At 36.6% G+C, this 16,978-nt stretch overlaps 1 long non-coding RNA gene across 1 annotated transcript; it reads left to right on the forward strand.

The window, feature by feature from the left end:
• Window positions 1-9,453: 9,453 nt before the first annotated feature.
• LOC140136606 (uncharacterized) lies at window positions 9,454-12,449 on the forward strand. Its single transcript, XR_011856704.1, has 3 exons — window positions 9,454-9,558; window positions 11,038-11,235; window positions 12,342-12,449. It is a non-coding gene; the product is annotated as an uncharacterized lncRNA (long non-coding RNA).
• The last annotated feature ends 4,529 nt before the right edge of the window (window positions 12,450-16,978 follow it).

Genomic DNA, 16,978 nt, shown 5'->3' on the forward strand with positions numbered 1-16,978 from the left:
ACAGTATTTTTTGTGGGACATGAGAGCACATCAGATTATCGAATTGCATTCTGAATACGCAGAATGTCTTTCTGATATCAAATAATTTTCATTTTTTGAAATTCACGATATAATACAAATTCTATGACAAATTATTAATATTTGAACTTTCACATTTTTGATATATAACAGTCCTCGAAGTATATTTTATAAATCTAATGATATATTCTTAAAGTGTATGTAGCTGGGAGGAAAAGCCGATGATCAATTGAAAATTTTGACCTTTCATATTGAAGATATGGATTTTTCCCCAAAAGACCTAATTTTTTTGTGTGTGTGTTTTGGGAAAAAAATCCAATACCAAAATCTTCATACACTTTAAGTATAAATCATCAGATTTATAAAGTTTACTCAGAGTACTGTTAAATATCAAAATCAATTTTTAATCATTTACCATAAAATGTGCATTACATTGCGAAAATCAAAATTATTTGATATCAGAAGGACATTCTTCGTATTCAGAATCAATTTGCTTGGTCTGATGTGCTTTAATGTCCCACAATAAATACTATCCAAACGTTCATACCCCATCCCTTAACAAGTAGTAAACATCACGGGAATCCGTGTTCATCAACATATCAATCCGGTCGATTCACAATACGATGACTCTCCAACGGTTACTGGAGAGATCAAAATTCGCAGTGCATCATTAGAAAAAGTTGACATCCAAAGCCCACGTAATACGAATGCAACACAGGAACACATGTCACAGTATGCTTAAATTAGCTAATATAGCTAAATTACCCGAACTGTTTATCAGCATTTTATACCAAATTAATGACAGTTAAGAGCCTACAGATACGGACGTATAAGACAACAGAAAAAAGAAACAAAGGGTTAAAGTTCACATGTTACCAAGTTTTACTGCCATAATGTGCACAATCCAAAAATCATTGTAAACGTTGTCACTTAGTCACAATGTGTACAATTGTACATAGGCCCTAATTTGTATAATTGATGAGGTAATTATTTTTTTTAGTTTTTCTCAAATTACTATCCAAAATAGTTATAATATGCAAAAAAAAAAAAAATTGTGATCGAGCCATCTACCTTCGTGTCCGAAGGGGTTAAGGTACGTTGAAATTTCATTTGAAAGTTATTAAGGGGGTACTACACCCCTGGCCAATTCTGTGCCTATTTTTACATTTTTCTCAAAAATTATAGCGCATTGGTGACAAGTAAGATATGTATATTATAGGGGCAAGGACTACAACTACTGCACTGACAATTCAGCAACTCGAGGCAAGTAGTTATTGATTCATTGATGAAATATTAGGTTTCCCTCATTTTTGACTGTAACTCCACAACTGTTGTCTGTGCTGAAATAAAATTTCCAGTGCAGTAGTTGTAGTCCTTGCCCCCATAACATACATATCTTACTTGTCATCAATATGCTATAATTTTTGAGAAAAATGCAAAAATAGGCACAAAATTGGGCAGGGGCGTAGTACCCCCTTAAGATATTGAGAACACATAAATTAGTTAGTTAATAAAGGAATCACCTAATAATTACTCAAAATGAATTTTGCCTATTGGTATAATAATAACTATGTCACTGGATACCTGAACATTAATTCAAAGTACAGCCAAAGAATGTCAATGTTAGAGTTTTTGGTGGTCAAAATAAATAATTATAAAAAAGCCAGTCTTCATTATTACGATACAGGTTATTGTGCTTAAAGTACCCAACATGAATGTCAGGTCTAATATTACATTTCTTACGCCATTATTAACTTAATTGGGATTGCCGTTGTACATGTAATAGCTACTTGTCCAAATACCTTAATGGGCTTTTACTAAATATTTGTTAGCTTTAACCGTCAATCCATTTGACTTGAATTTTTTAGTTCATCGAGTCATTAGTGTTTGCTTTTATTGTTAAGTTTCAATTATGATTAACATTGGACGTACGTACCATACATATCGAATGCTTAAACAGGTTGTATGTGATATGATTTTGTCGTGTTAGGGACACACCTACCATTAGATATCAAGGGTTGTGTTTTAAACAATTTGTTTTTGAATTTATGAAACGAATTTTGGTTAACATGAGTCCATATTTTTACCATTTTTACGTTTTGTAGCACCAAAATTTCGCGTGCCGCGAAAAACATAATAAACTTTTATTGTGAACTCATTTTAAGCTTTTAAAAAACATAGACTCATGTGTAAGGATTTCTCGAAAAACATACCCACTGGAGCAAAGATTAAAATACACTGTTGAAATTTCTGCCTCACATTAAAGGAATAAGAAATTCAATTCTCGCGTTTCATAATACGATGCGCCTCCAGCGGTCGCTGGGTCGAGGCCAAAATACGCAGTGGATCATGGGATAATGAGTCGACATCCAAAGCCCGCGTAATACGAATACAATACAGGAACATGCATCATTGTGGATTTAAATGTCATTATTATGATGTTACATGCGAATGCACACTAAAGCAACAATTTACAACTATAGTAGATCCATTTACTGCCCTACCCCAACTCTAAACCCTAACCCTAAACTCCGTAAACGAGGACTGGACTCAAGTCTAGCAAGTTGCACCCTATTCGGTAATTGTACCTGCCCGACATATTACTGATGCAAAGTTATTAACCTCATTCATAACCGTCACTTTGATCTTTTAACTTTACAAAATAACACAAAATTTTCCTGAAAAGAATTTTTACATTTTTGCAAATATGGTTGCGCGTAATACAAATACGGCAGCCAGCGGGCGCGCAGTTTGTTGGACGCACAATACGGCGCACGCGGAGGTCAATTGTGTGCGACATTGGAACAATTACGCATTTTGCGGTCAATTGTGAGATATTAATGACCTCGATTTGCGTTCTCGTTTTCGCAAATAATACAATATGATTGGATCGCACGCATCGCGTTTATTATTGAGGTTGTGAATAAGCAGTAGTCCGTTGACCGCTATCCTGTCAATCGACATCTAATTGGGGGGTTAGGGTTAGGATTAGGTTGACAAGAAAATACCGAGGTTACCTAGCGTCCCGTAGCCGCTTGTGTTTGTACTGAGGTCAACATTTTCAGTTTCATATTGTCCGTCTAAAAACAAATATACGTAAAACGTTTTTAATATTTGAATGATGTTAGGTCAGTGGGACTGCACACCACTAAACAAAAAACACGGCATAATGCGGTATGAATTGTCTGTTTTGGACGGGCAACAGAAGTTCGTAATGGCGTTTGCAGTGAATGCCTCTTCGCAATCTCTCTATTATCTGTTATGATTCGTGAAATAAATAACACTAAACTCAATATTCAAAGTAACAAACAGTAAAACTAACAATAAAATTTGGTTTGTTCATGATTAGTAAAGTTCGATTTTGGAAGTCTACCACACGTGTAAGAGATCGATTAATTTTAATTAGTTTTTAATAAGCACCATTTTTTATCTGTTTCTGTCAAGAAACGTTTTGTTGACTTTAACCTATTTTGATTCATTACCAGGGTGGCTTTTTCATGTTTTTGACCCCATAGAGCCAAAACTTGACCTTTGACGTTTTTGGAAATATTTCAAGAACGATACATTCTAGACAGGTCAAACTAAAAATTATCAAGTTTAAAATTTACTCCGGTTCAATTGTCTATATATCATGATGATTCATGCATTTTTGTTTATCACTTGATGTCAACTACCTCTAAACCGAATGCAATGACGTCTGACATTGTAAATTGAACAAAATTGACTACCTATTCATGTTTTAGTATTTTAATTTTGTCAACAAATATGTGGGTCATACATTAATAGTGGTTGATATTGCCAAACAGTGACCAAGCCTCGATTTTGTCCATAGTAGATACCTCTCACATCCTGTATTGCTCGATATTTCACGTGCAGATATAAGTGACATTACACTTGCTGCAATTATCTTATTAGAGGCTCCGGAAAATTGTGAATATTGTGGGGGGGGGGGAGCAAATTTCGGGCCTGCTCCGGAACACGAAACGCTGAAGGGGTGGGTGCGTGAGGAGGTGTCGCCCTCCCGCGCAGAAGGTTTTGAAATGCGCAGAAGCGCAGAAGTTTTTGAAATGCATACATTTTTACATGAATTATACCTAAAATTATGAATATTACCTTGCTTACTTGCTTAAGATGAGTGGTGTCCTCGAACTACAACAGCGCGCCAAACCCTTCTGTTCTGCATGGCCGTTCCCAAATCCATAACATCCAGTCCAGTGTCCTGTTTCAATACATCCACGTATGTTAGAGGTGGTCTACCATGTTTTGCATCACATCATAATTGTTTAAATGTTCGATTATCCAAAAGTGCAACACTAATATTTGGATTGACTATAAATTCTGTTTAAATAGATTCAGGCTAATAAGCGAAAAAAATCCATTAAGAGGTATTTGGATAAGTAGATATTAGCATACCTACTTTTCCAACAGATGATTCAACCTTTTGCAGTAGCTCTTGTGCTTGGTGGATTTCCTCAGACAATAGGGCTATGTCGTCTGCAAAGTCTAAATCTGTTAGCACTTCAGGTCCGATCCGTCTACTTCTTCTCTTCTCCAGCATAGCTGGAGAGCTACAAGAGCACAAGAGCTACTTATTCAAGCTGCTCTTCTTTGCCTTCTATCTACTTATCCAAGCTGCTCTTCTTTGCCTTCAATATCTACTTATCCAAGCTGCTCTTCTTTGCCTTCAACTGCCTCCCTCAATGCATAGTCCAATACCACCACAAAGAGGTATGGGGCAAGGGTGTCTCCTTGCAGTACACCAGCAAGAATATCAAACGGTTCAGTTTATCCATCTGGTGAAACTACTTTTGCCTTGGTATTTTCATACATCCTTGCTATGCCTTCCACAAGTTGAATAGGGATTCCATAGGCCTTGAAAATTTGCAGCATCTTTCCTCTATGAATGGTATCAAAGGCTTTCCTGAAGTCTATGAAGGTTATTATTGCAGGCAGATTTTTAGCCTTCACTCCTTCTATGATCCTCCTTAGGGCCAGTATTCTTAAAATTATGAATATTACCTTAAAATTATAAATATTACCCTAAAATTATGAATGTTACCTCAGATTATAGGGGGGGGGGGGGGGCTGGGGTACTTAGGCCCCCCACCAAAATTTTTGGGGGGGCCGGGCCCCCAGGCCACCCCGGTTCCGGTTCCGGAGCCACTGCTTATGCAAGTTTTATTTTGCCTTTACGACTATGGTCAATTCGTAATTAATTGAACATTACTAATATGCAAGCGAAAACGAAATTGATTGAGTAAACATTGAAGAACACGACTATTATATATAAGCTTCTGTACCGTTTATACACAATTGGTGTGCACTTTTATAATAAATTATAGTTAGACTTTAAAGAACCTCGTTAATGTGCCTAAGAAAACTATTTATCCTGTATTAAAGATATCGAGAACACATCATTGGGTCGGGATTTTGAGTATTTTGTGGAGTATTTTGTGATTCTAGCATCCTCTTTTTATGATATACATGTATTTGCGTAGATAGCCACGCAATTATCTTTTTCCAAAATGTCAGTTGATTCCGATTTGGGGGGCAAGCAAGTTTTGGCAAGGAAGTTTGGTCATCGGTACCTTTTGTGCCCCTCAGGTGAGGTCATAAGAAAACAATAAAATTGCCTTTTTTGCCGAAAATGTCGTGACCTTGAGCATTTTGAGCTGAATTTGGTCAAAAACTTATTATAAAAGCGTATAAAAGACATAATTATAAACTTGTCCTCTAAAATCCAGTTTTCTCAGCAATTACATATCCAAGTGCAACTCAGTCTCTTCCCTACAGCGCTAATATTAAGCACTGTACAACAGTCTATAAGTGCTAGACGAATACGACATCTATCCTGAGCCAATCTGCATTCCATTCTGTTGCCTGCAAAAGCCGACGATCAGACATAAATTTTAAAAGGAGCTTGTCCAGATATCAGCGTTAATTTCATGGTAAGCTTAGAACGCATTGAAAACGCCAACTTGCAGTCACAATATATACAATATTAGTAAATCATCCAAGCGAATGGTAACGTAGGTATGTGACAAAGAACTGTATTAACAATGAACAATGGGAAAAAGTCCCAAAATTTAAAACAAACATGAACCTAAATAAATACATATTCGCACTTGATGACCCAGTCACTACCTGCCGCTGGGATTTGGGGGTAACTCATTGCTTCCCCTCTCCAGTTACCTGTACTATAAGGTTGCCCATACCCCAGTCCTTAAAAATTTACCGGGTCTTGGCTTAATTTCAAACCATCACGTAGACATGCAACTAACATTATATATTTTCAAGTGATTGCAATTGAAAATGGGCAATATCTTTGTCATTAGAGCATGGCGACCAGATAGTTAGATGGATCGTTTCGTTATTTTTTTCTTTAACTCTACAAAGTTCATTTGTTTTAAAAATATTATCGCTCGCATGTGGATTAATGTTAAAACATTAATCAGCTCATCGCTAGGAATCTTTCAAGGCCGTTTGTAATGGCAACCGAAATGGCAAAAATACTAATAATATATTAGTCTAGTTGAAGCAATAATAAAACCAATGCATTGAACATTAAGTGAACCTTCTATCATACAATGTATTTGTTTGTCATAGACCTGACTATAACAATAGAGAGCTGTCAGTTGCGTTCTGAGTGCTTAATAAACACAGCCAAATTAAAAACTAGCCACTAGTTCCATCCCCATTTAATGAGAGTCTAATGAGTTTATGGCAAAATAATTTCTATAATAATTTTCTATACACTTTCCTTCGAAGGATGATACCAAATTTGATATCAAAAGTTTAATCATCGTGAGCATAGGAACCATTGTTTGGAAATTCGAGCAATTTTAAAGGGAATTGTATCACGAGGCAGACCTAGCGTGAGTGCCAATACTTACGTCGCCTGAATAAGCCGGCAGGTTAATCAACATCTACACATCTATACGCATTTGAGAGGTCTAATTTCATTGTCATTAAAGGTTTACCCATGCATGTCAAAATGCAAATACCCCGCTCTTTTAATTGTGCACAGGAAAGCGTACAATGATTCCTGTACGGGTTGCTTAGGGCCACATAATAAGCTGATACCATGCATTGGCTTTAGCGTGGTCAATTCGTAATTTGTCATTTTTTAAATTGCACGAATTTCCAAACAACGGTTCCTATGCTCACAAAGATTAAACTTTTGATATCAAATTTGGTATCAACCTTCGAAGGAAAGTGTATAGAAAATTATTATACGAATTATTTTGCCATAAACTCATCAGACTCTGATTAAATGGGGTTGGAACTAGTGGCGACTTTTTAATTTGGCTGTGTTCATATAACTGGTATGCTAATATCTACTTATCCAAATACCTCTTAATGGATTTTTTTCGCTTATTAGCCATGAATCTATTTAAACAGAATTTATAGTCTCTCCAGACATTAGTGTTGCACTTTTGGATAATCGAACATTTAAACAATTATGATGTGATGCAAAGATGTGATTCTTACGTAGAAATTAGTAGAACTCGCGGGGTACCTGATGAATAGAAGCGTCCAAATGACTAACACGATTCATTATTGTCAGTGATTGCTTTCGATCCTCTTATATTCCTTGGACTGATGAGGCAAATCAAAGCAATTGTCACTCAAAAAGGCTCAAAACATAGTGCAAGTAGTCTCAGGTTGAATACCACACATATTTTATGGAATGATTAACAGAATACAATTAATGTTCAAAATTCATTCCAAATCGACATGGCCGATGAACCAGAAGTGGATCTTAATTTCGCACATCGATTGGATGCATTTACGCAAGAGACAAGCTTTGGTGGTCTAAAATATGTAGGAAGGAAAGGTAATTTCACACACAGGTAAGTCGCCATTTTCAGTAGATATACTCGTGTCATTATATCGAATCTGTAACGCCCCAAATATGTACAAATTAGTAGGTACTGTAAGCAATGCCCGGTGTTTATTTATTTAGATACGACTTTTCTTATATTACCCCTTTTTCGGTAATATCAAACAAAACTGTATTTTTTTGTCAAGAATTATTATGTATCACTGAATCAGGAAAATAAATTACTACAATCTTGAAAAAAAAACTTAGAACGCTTGGCATACTCTGTCGAAATTCCGTGCAGAATACAATAACGTATGTGCTTGAGAACAAACATGACATCTACAACAATGATTTACCCTTCCCCTCACCCAATCAATCAATGTTCGAACACATTGGGAAACCGGTGAAGACATTGGCATTTCTCAACAACATTGGATGGGGGAGAGGGGGTTGACACTTTCACGTACTTTACACGCAAGGGTTCCAAGAGCTATTCCCAAGGTTGTAACTTTTGTCACTTTTTCATGAATGTTGGAATCATTATTTACCAGCAAAACTTAAATATATAATTATGTTTTTATTTGAGTTTTCAATTTGACACCAATTTTGACACCAATTTACAACATGCTCTAAAATAAACAACTTCAACTTTCTTCAAGCAATAACATGCATAGGTACTGGAATTAATTACCGATTTAATTTTTTCTGCGGCTCCAAATGTTAAGGGGACATATCTGACAGTAAAAACTAACACAAACACTAATACAAATCTTTGAAATGTTAAAATATTGCTTCAAGTATTATATAAAAAGAGATCATTTCTGTTTAGGTATTTTGTTTATGTCAGATTAACCATCTACTCGCAGCGAGGAGACAACCGTACGATCTTATGCGCTATATAGCAATAATAGTTTGAATCACCTGGCTTCATATTCATGTTATGTCAAAGCTAATTACATTCTTTATTTAAACCTTGGTACTGCTGACAGGTTGGCGTCAAGATAGCGGTTTACATCACATGACTGCATGATCTACTTAGACACAACATGTTTCAGGAATGGCATTCCATTATGTCGGATGAAATGGGGGAGAATTTATCTCTTGTGGCTTACAAAGTTCATTCTGAGAACATTCACAACAAGGCCGTGTGATCTGACGGAACGAAGGAACGAAATCAAAAGTTGTACTTTATGATGGATGGATGATTTTGCATGTCACAGTAGCTCAATCTTGGACCACCGAGTCTTATTTCTAGTCCGAGCTAGGAGATGCGGCTATTGGCTGTTGGTTCTAAATCTCACATGTGAGATCAGCCCAACTTCTTCAGTCTTGCGCAGCAGTTTCTGCCTCCTTCCACTAACCAGCCTATGTCCATGTAATTATTGTTCACACTGTATTTTGGATCTCCAAGTTCATTTTGGACTCCTCGTCCTTTATTTTCCATGCAGACAGTTCCAGTTGAACTGTTTATTAAAGGGCATAAGTCAGTTAATTTCACAACGTTGCAATTTAAAATTTTAATTGGTTCATTTTCTCTTTAATTACAGAAGTGCCTGGTTACTTGTCGTTCTTTTAGCATTAGCAGGATTGATGTTTCAAATAGTTAACTCTACACAGAAATTCATCAATCGACCAACTAGCACCAAGCTGTCCTACATTCCTAAAGATGAGCTCGAATTTCCATCTGTAACATTCTGTAACACCAACATGTTCAGGTATGTCTTTCTGTCAAATATATAATATTTTATCGTAACACAGACGTCTAAAAAGCTTTTCTACATTTTCTTCATTACAGTCTTTGCTTTCGTCGTCATCATTTTATTTTTATACAAAAACATATTTGGTTATTACTTGTGTAATAATCAGTGAGTAGCCAGTGGGCAAAGGGGGTAGCTGCTCCCCCTGTGAGAAGTCTTGCCCCCTGTGCTATGCTTTTTTGTACTTTTTAGCCCATTTTGACCATTTTCGTCAAATTTGCCCCCTTGAAAGTTGCCTTGCCCCCTCCCCTTTGTCCACCCTCTAAAGAAGTGCTGGCTACGCCACTGGCAATAATCACTCATAACTTCCAATATTACCCATTTTAAGGAGGCTGTGTACTCTCAGACATGCATGTAGTAAAAGTGCAATAACTTTGTAATTATTCGCGCAAGACATATAAAAGTATACATTTTTATGAAGGCAAGACATCAATAAATCTTAATATAAATACAGATTTGGGGTAAAAACAACAATTATGAAGAAAATCACAAAAAGTGAGTTTTTGGCAATATTTGTTAGGTACATCATAACAAAAAACACTCTTTCCAAAATATTTTGTTTTGTTTTTAGCTCAATCTTGAGGCTCCATTCCAAAAACGTGTTTTTTTAATTTTTTTGATATTGGCCTTATTTTTTGAGATATTGACCATATAAGGCATCAAATTGAACTTTTTAAAATTCACAAACGCCTATTTGCACAAAATCATGCCTAAAATCGGAAATAGACCAAAATATAAAAAAATGAGAAAACCGTTTCTTGAGTATATCATGCTTTTTACGATGATCATATTTGCTTACCTATAGATGCTGTATTTATTGAGTTATCGTGTACCTAAATCGTCATTTTACCGAGAAAATGAACATTGAAATAATGGCCGTTGAAGTTTAAAGTGGTCACATTTTGCACTTTCATCGAATCTCACAGGAGAATGCGGCAGTTTTCGTTTTTGTACCTTATATTACGTGAACATCGAGTAAATCCACAGCCCCTTGAGAAGTTTGAGCGAAATCCATTCATAACTTGATATTTAAATCGGGGGAAAGACCTTGAAAAAACCCACATTTTATCAGCTAAAACGGAGCCATTTGACCGCTAGGTTTTTGTGAAATCAGTGCTTCCGCGGTGCTTCCATAAGATGCGCCGCGCATGTAGATAAGCGTCGCATATGCGTAGCGTATTTGTGCGTTAACAAATTGCGCGCGTGTACCCTGCTGGTACAACAAAGATTTTCTTTCCTTTTCAATTTCAAACACGAGTGGAATAGTGAAATAAAATCCTTAAAATATTGCAGTTGGAGTTTACAAATCTGGATTTTCATTCCTTGTATTTATAAAAACATAACAAAGTACAAACATATCAAAAAAACTCAATTTTGAGAAAGAAACAATGTCTAGAGTACACAGCCGCGTTAACCACGGTCATTATTTTGGTACAGAATGGATAATCTCATCAAGAAATATGGAACTTTATGGAATCTTCTCACTGTTGGTATTAAGCAATTAAAAGCCATGTTTCCGCAGCTGACGCTCGCCGGTCACTCTAGCATAGAGGTACCAGATGTTTATCCGGGGAATGTTTCATTGTATAACTTCCTATTAAATAACACACATACGAAGGAAACTACAATAAAATCGTAAGTGGTCATTCCGTGTAGAAATTGATTGTGTCCTAATGTTGGTCATTATCAATTGATATCTTTATGTTGAAGTCTTCCTTCCCATAAACTAAATAATAATAAGAAAGAATTAAACAAGACAACAAATAAACACAAATCCCAACCGACACACTATGCTGGGGAAACGAATAAGCATCAGTAATGGGCGCATCCAGATATTTTTGGCTCTCCCCCTAAAGAAGACATGGGAAAATCTTAATCTTTTTTAAGATCTGACCTCGTAAATCATAAGACAAATGAAATAAGAAAAAACAAAGGAGAGATCATAGCCAGCAGTAGTACATAGAGTATCATGCCTACGGATTTCATCACAGTCTTACCTTGGCACGCTGGTAAGCAGCGTTTGAGATGGTGTTAATCGATAGTCGATAACCGATAATCAATGATCAATCAGCTATGAATATTTAATTAGATTCTAAAAATAATGATCACGGACTCTCATGTTCAAATGTGTGTGTGGGGGTGTGTGTGTGGGTGTATATCCCCCTCGCATGTCGGTGCTCGCAATTGCTGAGGACGGCTTTTTACCCCTAAAGAAGACATGGGAAAACTCAAACTTATTGGGAATCCCATGTCTTCTTTAGGGTAGGTGCCGTTAATTTCTGGAATAGCCCAAAGATCTCATGCACTATCTTGCGTAATATTAGTGTGTGTAGTTGCATGATCTAGACTGCTTACTATAGTAGCCAGATTTAACCACCGTCCATCAGTAGGACCTGGTAGCCTAGTGGATGGGGCATCCGTATAGAGATCGGAAAGACGTGGGCTCGAATCCCATGCCGGCACATTCCCTTGCTTTTTTTTCAAATTGGTTTGTGTACGGGTCATGATTTGTGGGCTTTTTTGTTGTCTTGTTTAATTGCAACACCTTGGGTTGGTAAGCGGTTCTTTCTTTATTATTAATTGTATTCAGTTTCCTCTTGTAGCAAGCAATCGTTCCCCATTGTGTTTATTTGTTCCTGTGCTGGATGCGCCTGTGCTGGATGCGTAGCCCCATTACCTACTTTACTAAACAACAATATTCTGCTAATTTCTGCACTTCCACGAATATTTTGTTTTCAAAGGTGTCGATTCGACGGAGAGGATTGTGGGCCACAAAATTTTACTACCATCGTCACCAATAATGGAGTGTGTTTTACATTTGACTCACCATGGATGAGTAAAACACCAGGTAGGAGCAACAAAACAACAATAAACAGAACATTGAATTGAAAGACAAACTGATTGTGTAAACACTGAAAGACACGAATGATACCTCAATGTTACTGCCTGTTTGTTTTAGTTATCAAGAAACTGTCAGAATTGTTCAGTGGCGTAGATTTCTTTTTGACATTGGGGGAGATGGGGTTGGAAAAAAATTCTTGAAGGATAGTGAATCCAGCACATTTTGGCGACAAAATAAGTTTATTGTACAAATGCGCGCAAAGCGCGCGAAAAATGTTGTCATTTTGAAGCTAAACTGATGATATATGGTGCAAAAGTGGAATAAATTCGCGTGAAGATTTGTACACATTTGTACTTTGGGGGCTAAAATGGCCAAATATAAGGTTAATTTGGTTAGAAACCGACATACATGCCTCAACATTGGGGTAGGGGGGATGATTGTATGGACCACCCCCTGGCAAAATATTGGGGATTTATCCCCCCCCCCGGATCTACGCCTATCGAATTGTTAATCCGCTCGCGAATAGGCGACGTAGTTTCTATGGTTACTATGTAGTATATTTTTACCATTTTCAAAGCCCACGAATGATAGAGCAACCACAGAGGAGAGAGAAAACAGAGCCCGTACAACCAGTCAAAGTCTCAGCATCACCCGATAATGAGGGCCGATTGTTCCATGAAATGCGACAGGCGAGACTGCTACGTAATTACCGCGTATTTTCACGGTCTATCGCGTAATCGCGAAAGCACGCAACTCTCTATTGCGTATACGCGGAGGCACGCAGCGCTGGTGTGATTGTTAGACACGGCACGATCGAACAATCGGCCCTCATGAATATGCGAGAATTCACACTATACAATACACGGGGACTTTGACTGTTGATACATGGTCTGTAATAGTCTGTGAGAGCAACAATTCTATAAGGAGTAACGAGGATTAGTTTAGTTTTAAAGGGGTTTAAATGGTGTTAAATGTGTATGGTAAATTTTCCCAATACCATCGCATTTTTAGGAAAACTGCAAGGTCTTAGTGTAATACTTGACGCCGAAGAATGGCAGCACATCGCCGCACCAAACCAAAATACCGGCTTCTACGTGTTAATCCACGGAAAAAACGAAGTACCAAATATGAAAGATTATGGAATAGAACTAGATATTGGTAAACATACATCCATTCGGATAGAAACAACTGAGGTAATATAGTGTTTGAATAACTTGTATATATTCACAGTGCCCCCACGCTCGTCATTACCGTCGCCCCAAAGTAATATGCCTGTTTACCTTGCTCCATATAAACGTGCGTTGAAAAATTTTGGATATTATTCTTGTCAGATTCTATAGCGCACTGAGGGATACGAAAAGCCCGGACAATCCAGCTGGAAAGGTTGATCGCAGTGATCATCTGAAGATGAAATTAGTGGCAAAGATGGCGAAATTCATAAAACAGTGAATTATTTTCGACAATCAACCAAAAAACTTATAGTTTTCAGAACCACTGTGTCAAAATTAATATAATGAATTTTGTCCTCGCAACTTATATCCCTCTTATGCCTGCCCGACGTCAAATTCGTTGCATAATTATCCTGCTGATACGATGTTAAAGTTTAGCATTCAAAATACAGGGAAGGGCAATGGGTCGAAGACACACAACAAACATCCAAATGACGAAGGTTACAATATTATTCGTTTTTGAATTTAAAATATTATAGATCGAACGTCTACCAGTACCTTACGGATCATGTGTCGATGACGATATACAAGAACTCAAGTATTTTTCTGGAAAGTTCACCAAGTCAAAGTGTTTTCTGGAATGCGAAACCGATGTCGTTGTTTCAAACTGCAGTTGTAGGACGTTTTATATGCCAGGTACAGTAGTATATGCAGTATAATGATCAGTTTTGATTCGCATTGAAAAGTTTGCTTCTTGTAAATGGAACATTTGATTGTCTTGAAAACCAGAAAAATACTTAATAAATATTTGTGCATAAAGATGACGAGTTGTGTTTGTCAATACATATTTCTGTCACAGGTGACGCCCCATATTGTGAACCTCGAGAATTGATAGAATGTTTTCACAAAGCAGTCGGTAAGTAATGCTCTCGATTCACAATACGATGCACCGTCACTGTTTGCTCTTGGAAGTCAAATTTTGACCTACAGGGTCAACATCAATGTTCTGGCCACAATTGAACCTGATCTAGGAAAAAACACCAAGTAAAGTTTTACTGTTAGCCAAGATTACTGACTCTACTGCATATCAAATTTACCCAATGACCCCCTTATATTTTTCTGAAAGGCAAAAACGCAATTGTTAACCCTGAAAGTCAACTTTACGCGATGTAAGCTTGATATCACAAAAATGTCGAAATTGGCCTAACTCGTTTTCTGGAAGATTTAATTAATTTGGCATAGCGTTTGTTCCCGAACTAGTAAAGAAAACAAGTAAAATATTATTACCCAAGACGTTACTGATTCCACTGCATATACAGCCTGTCTAAAAAAAAAAAAATTGTGCAAGTGAAAAGCGCCCTCATTGACAATTAAAAATATCGTTGTGACAGAATGCTTACATCAACGTCAGGGGCGTAATCTTAGCTCTCAAATACCTTTTGTTCTGTTCAATTTGCTTGTTTCATTCAATCTCGAGATATGTTTAGTTAATGACGAAATGGTAAAATCACAATTGTGCCTCTTTTACTAGGGAAGAGGGCTGTACAGTCATGTAAATCAGTGATAGCATCAAGTTTATCAAGAGTTCATTCGTTAAATAATGCATCAATTACACAACAATACAAACTTGCTTTTACTGTTTTTTTACTGTTTTATCATGATACAGGTATAATGATTCTCTTTTTCCACTTAAAACAGATTAAAAGATAAATAAAGATAACACATTCTGCTGTAAAATTAAATACATATGCATGTCAATGATTTTATCGTGGTAAATACTGTTATCTTTGTCACTCAAGACATGTTAAAAGACAAACAAATATTGCACACATATAGGTTAATGAACGCGTATTACTTGTTGGGAGAGAAATTAGACAAAATAATGCACGAGCGCTGATGTTGATGCGTATAATGCACGAGCCCCGAAGGGATGAGTGCATTAGTTGTGATACAGTTGTGATTTTACCCTTTCGTTGTTAATGAAACATATCTCGAGATTAAAACAAGCAAATAGAACAGAACAAACGGCATTTGAGAGCTAAGGCTGCGCCCTTGACGTTGATATAAGTATCATGTCACAACGATATTTTCTAATTACCACAGAGGGCGCTTATCACTTGCACAATTTGTTTTGAGACAGGCTGTATTGAGACACCTTTTATGAACGTAAAAATAGTTTATACGTTTTTTACGTTTCTGTTAATCCTAGCGTATTTCCAAGCAAACAAAAATGACTTGTGCAACTGTTATGACACATGTAAAGAGACAAAGTACAAATTATCGTTGTCTCAGTCAACGTTTCCTTCATCTCGGGAACCATATACGTGGCTTCTCACTGAAAACCCTTATGAAAGGACGGCATTTAATCACAAAACATTGTAAGTTAACTATGTTAACAGTTCGCTTAAATCGGTTTTGACCTTTAATTACCGAGTAAATGTGGACATAAATAAGAAAGAAAAGAAAGAAAGAAAGAAGGAAAGAAGGAAAGAAAGAAAGAAAGAAAGAAAGAAAGAAAGAAAGAAAGAAAGAAAGAAAGAAAGAAAGAAAGAAAGAAAGAAAGAAAGAAAGAAAGAAAGAAAGAAAGAAAGAAAGAAAGAAAGAAAAAAGAAATTATGTTGCGGGTGATAAAAATATATTTTTATACCTTTTATATCATTTAATCACTAACATGTATTAAACATTTTTAATATTACACACAGGGATAATAGTGTAAACATGATTGAATGGTCTTTCCGTACTATTATCGAGATTTACATCAATAACTGGCTAGCCGACGTGACGAATGAATCTGGCGTTAAACTTTCAGAAGCATATCCGGATGAATATGATACATTGAACTATCAAATAGTGCAAGTGTATAATGACTTTAAATACGATATTGTCTACTTATTGATGGATATGGTTTACTACGAAGTTATCGAAAATCACAATGTTTCGTATGGTTCTCCTTATTACTACACCGTTGAGCAACTTTTTGTTGATGGCTACTTAACTGATGGGATATTCAAAGAAACAGTCATTCAACGTTTTCAATCTGACCCCACAATAAACACAACGTTGGTCAACTTTGACTCGCTATATGTTGACTTTCAAATTGAGAATGGATTTTGGGTTATTTTTCCATTAATGTACCAAGAATTATACAAAGTTATGATGGCGAGTGGGAATCGGCTTCTTGAAGAAGAGGACCTCTATCGATTGACTACAACGTACATGAGGTAATGCAAATGATATTCCATTTAAAATCCACACAACCCCTGTGGAAGATTTAGCCAATGTCTTCCACAGAGGGAGTTTGAGTTTCAAGTAGAATAGACAGTTGGATAACTTCTATTTGAAATACTCACTCCAGCTGTGGAAGATA

The sequence above is a fragment of the Amphiura filiformis genome, chromosome 16 (genome assembly GCF_039555335.1).
Source record: "Amphiura filiformis chromosome 16, Afil_fr2py, whole genome shotgun sequence".
Lineage (NCBI taxonomy): Eukaryota > Metazoa > Echinodermata > Ophiuroidea > Amphilepidida > Amphiuridae > Amphiura > Amphiura filiformis.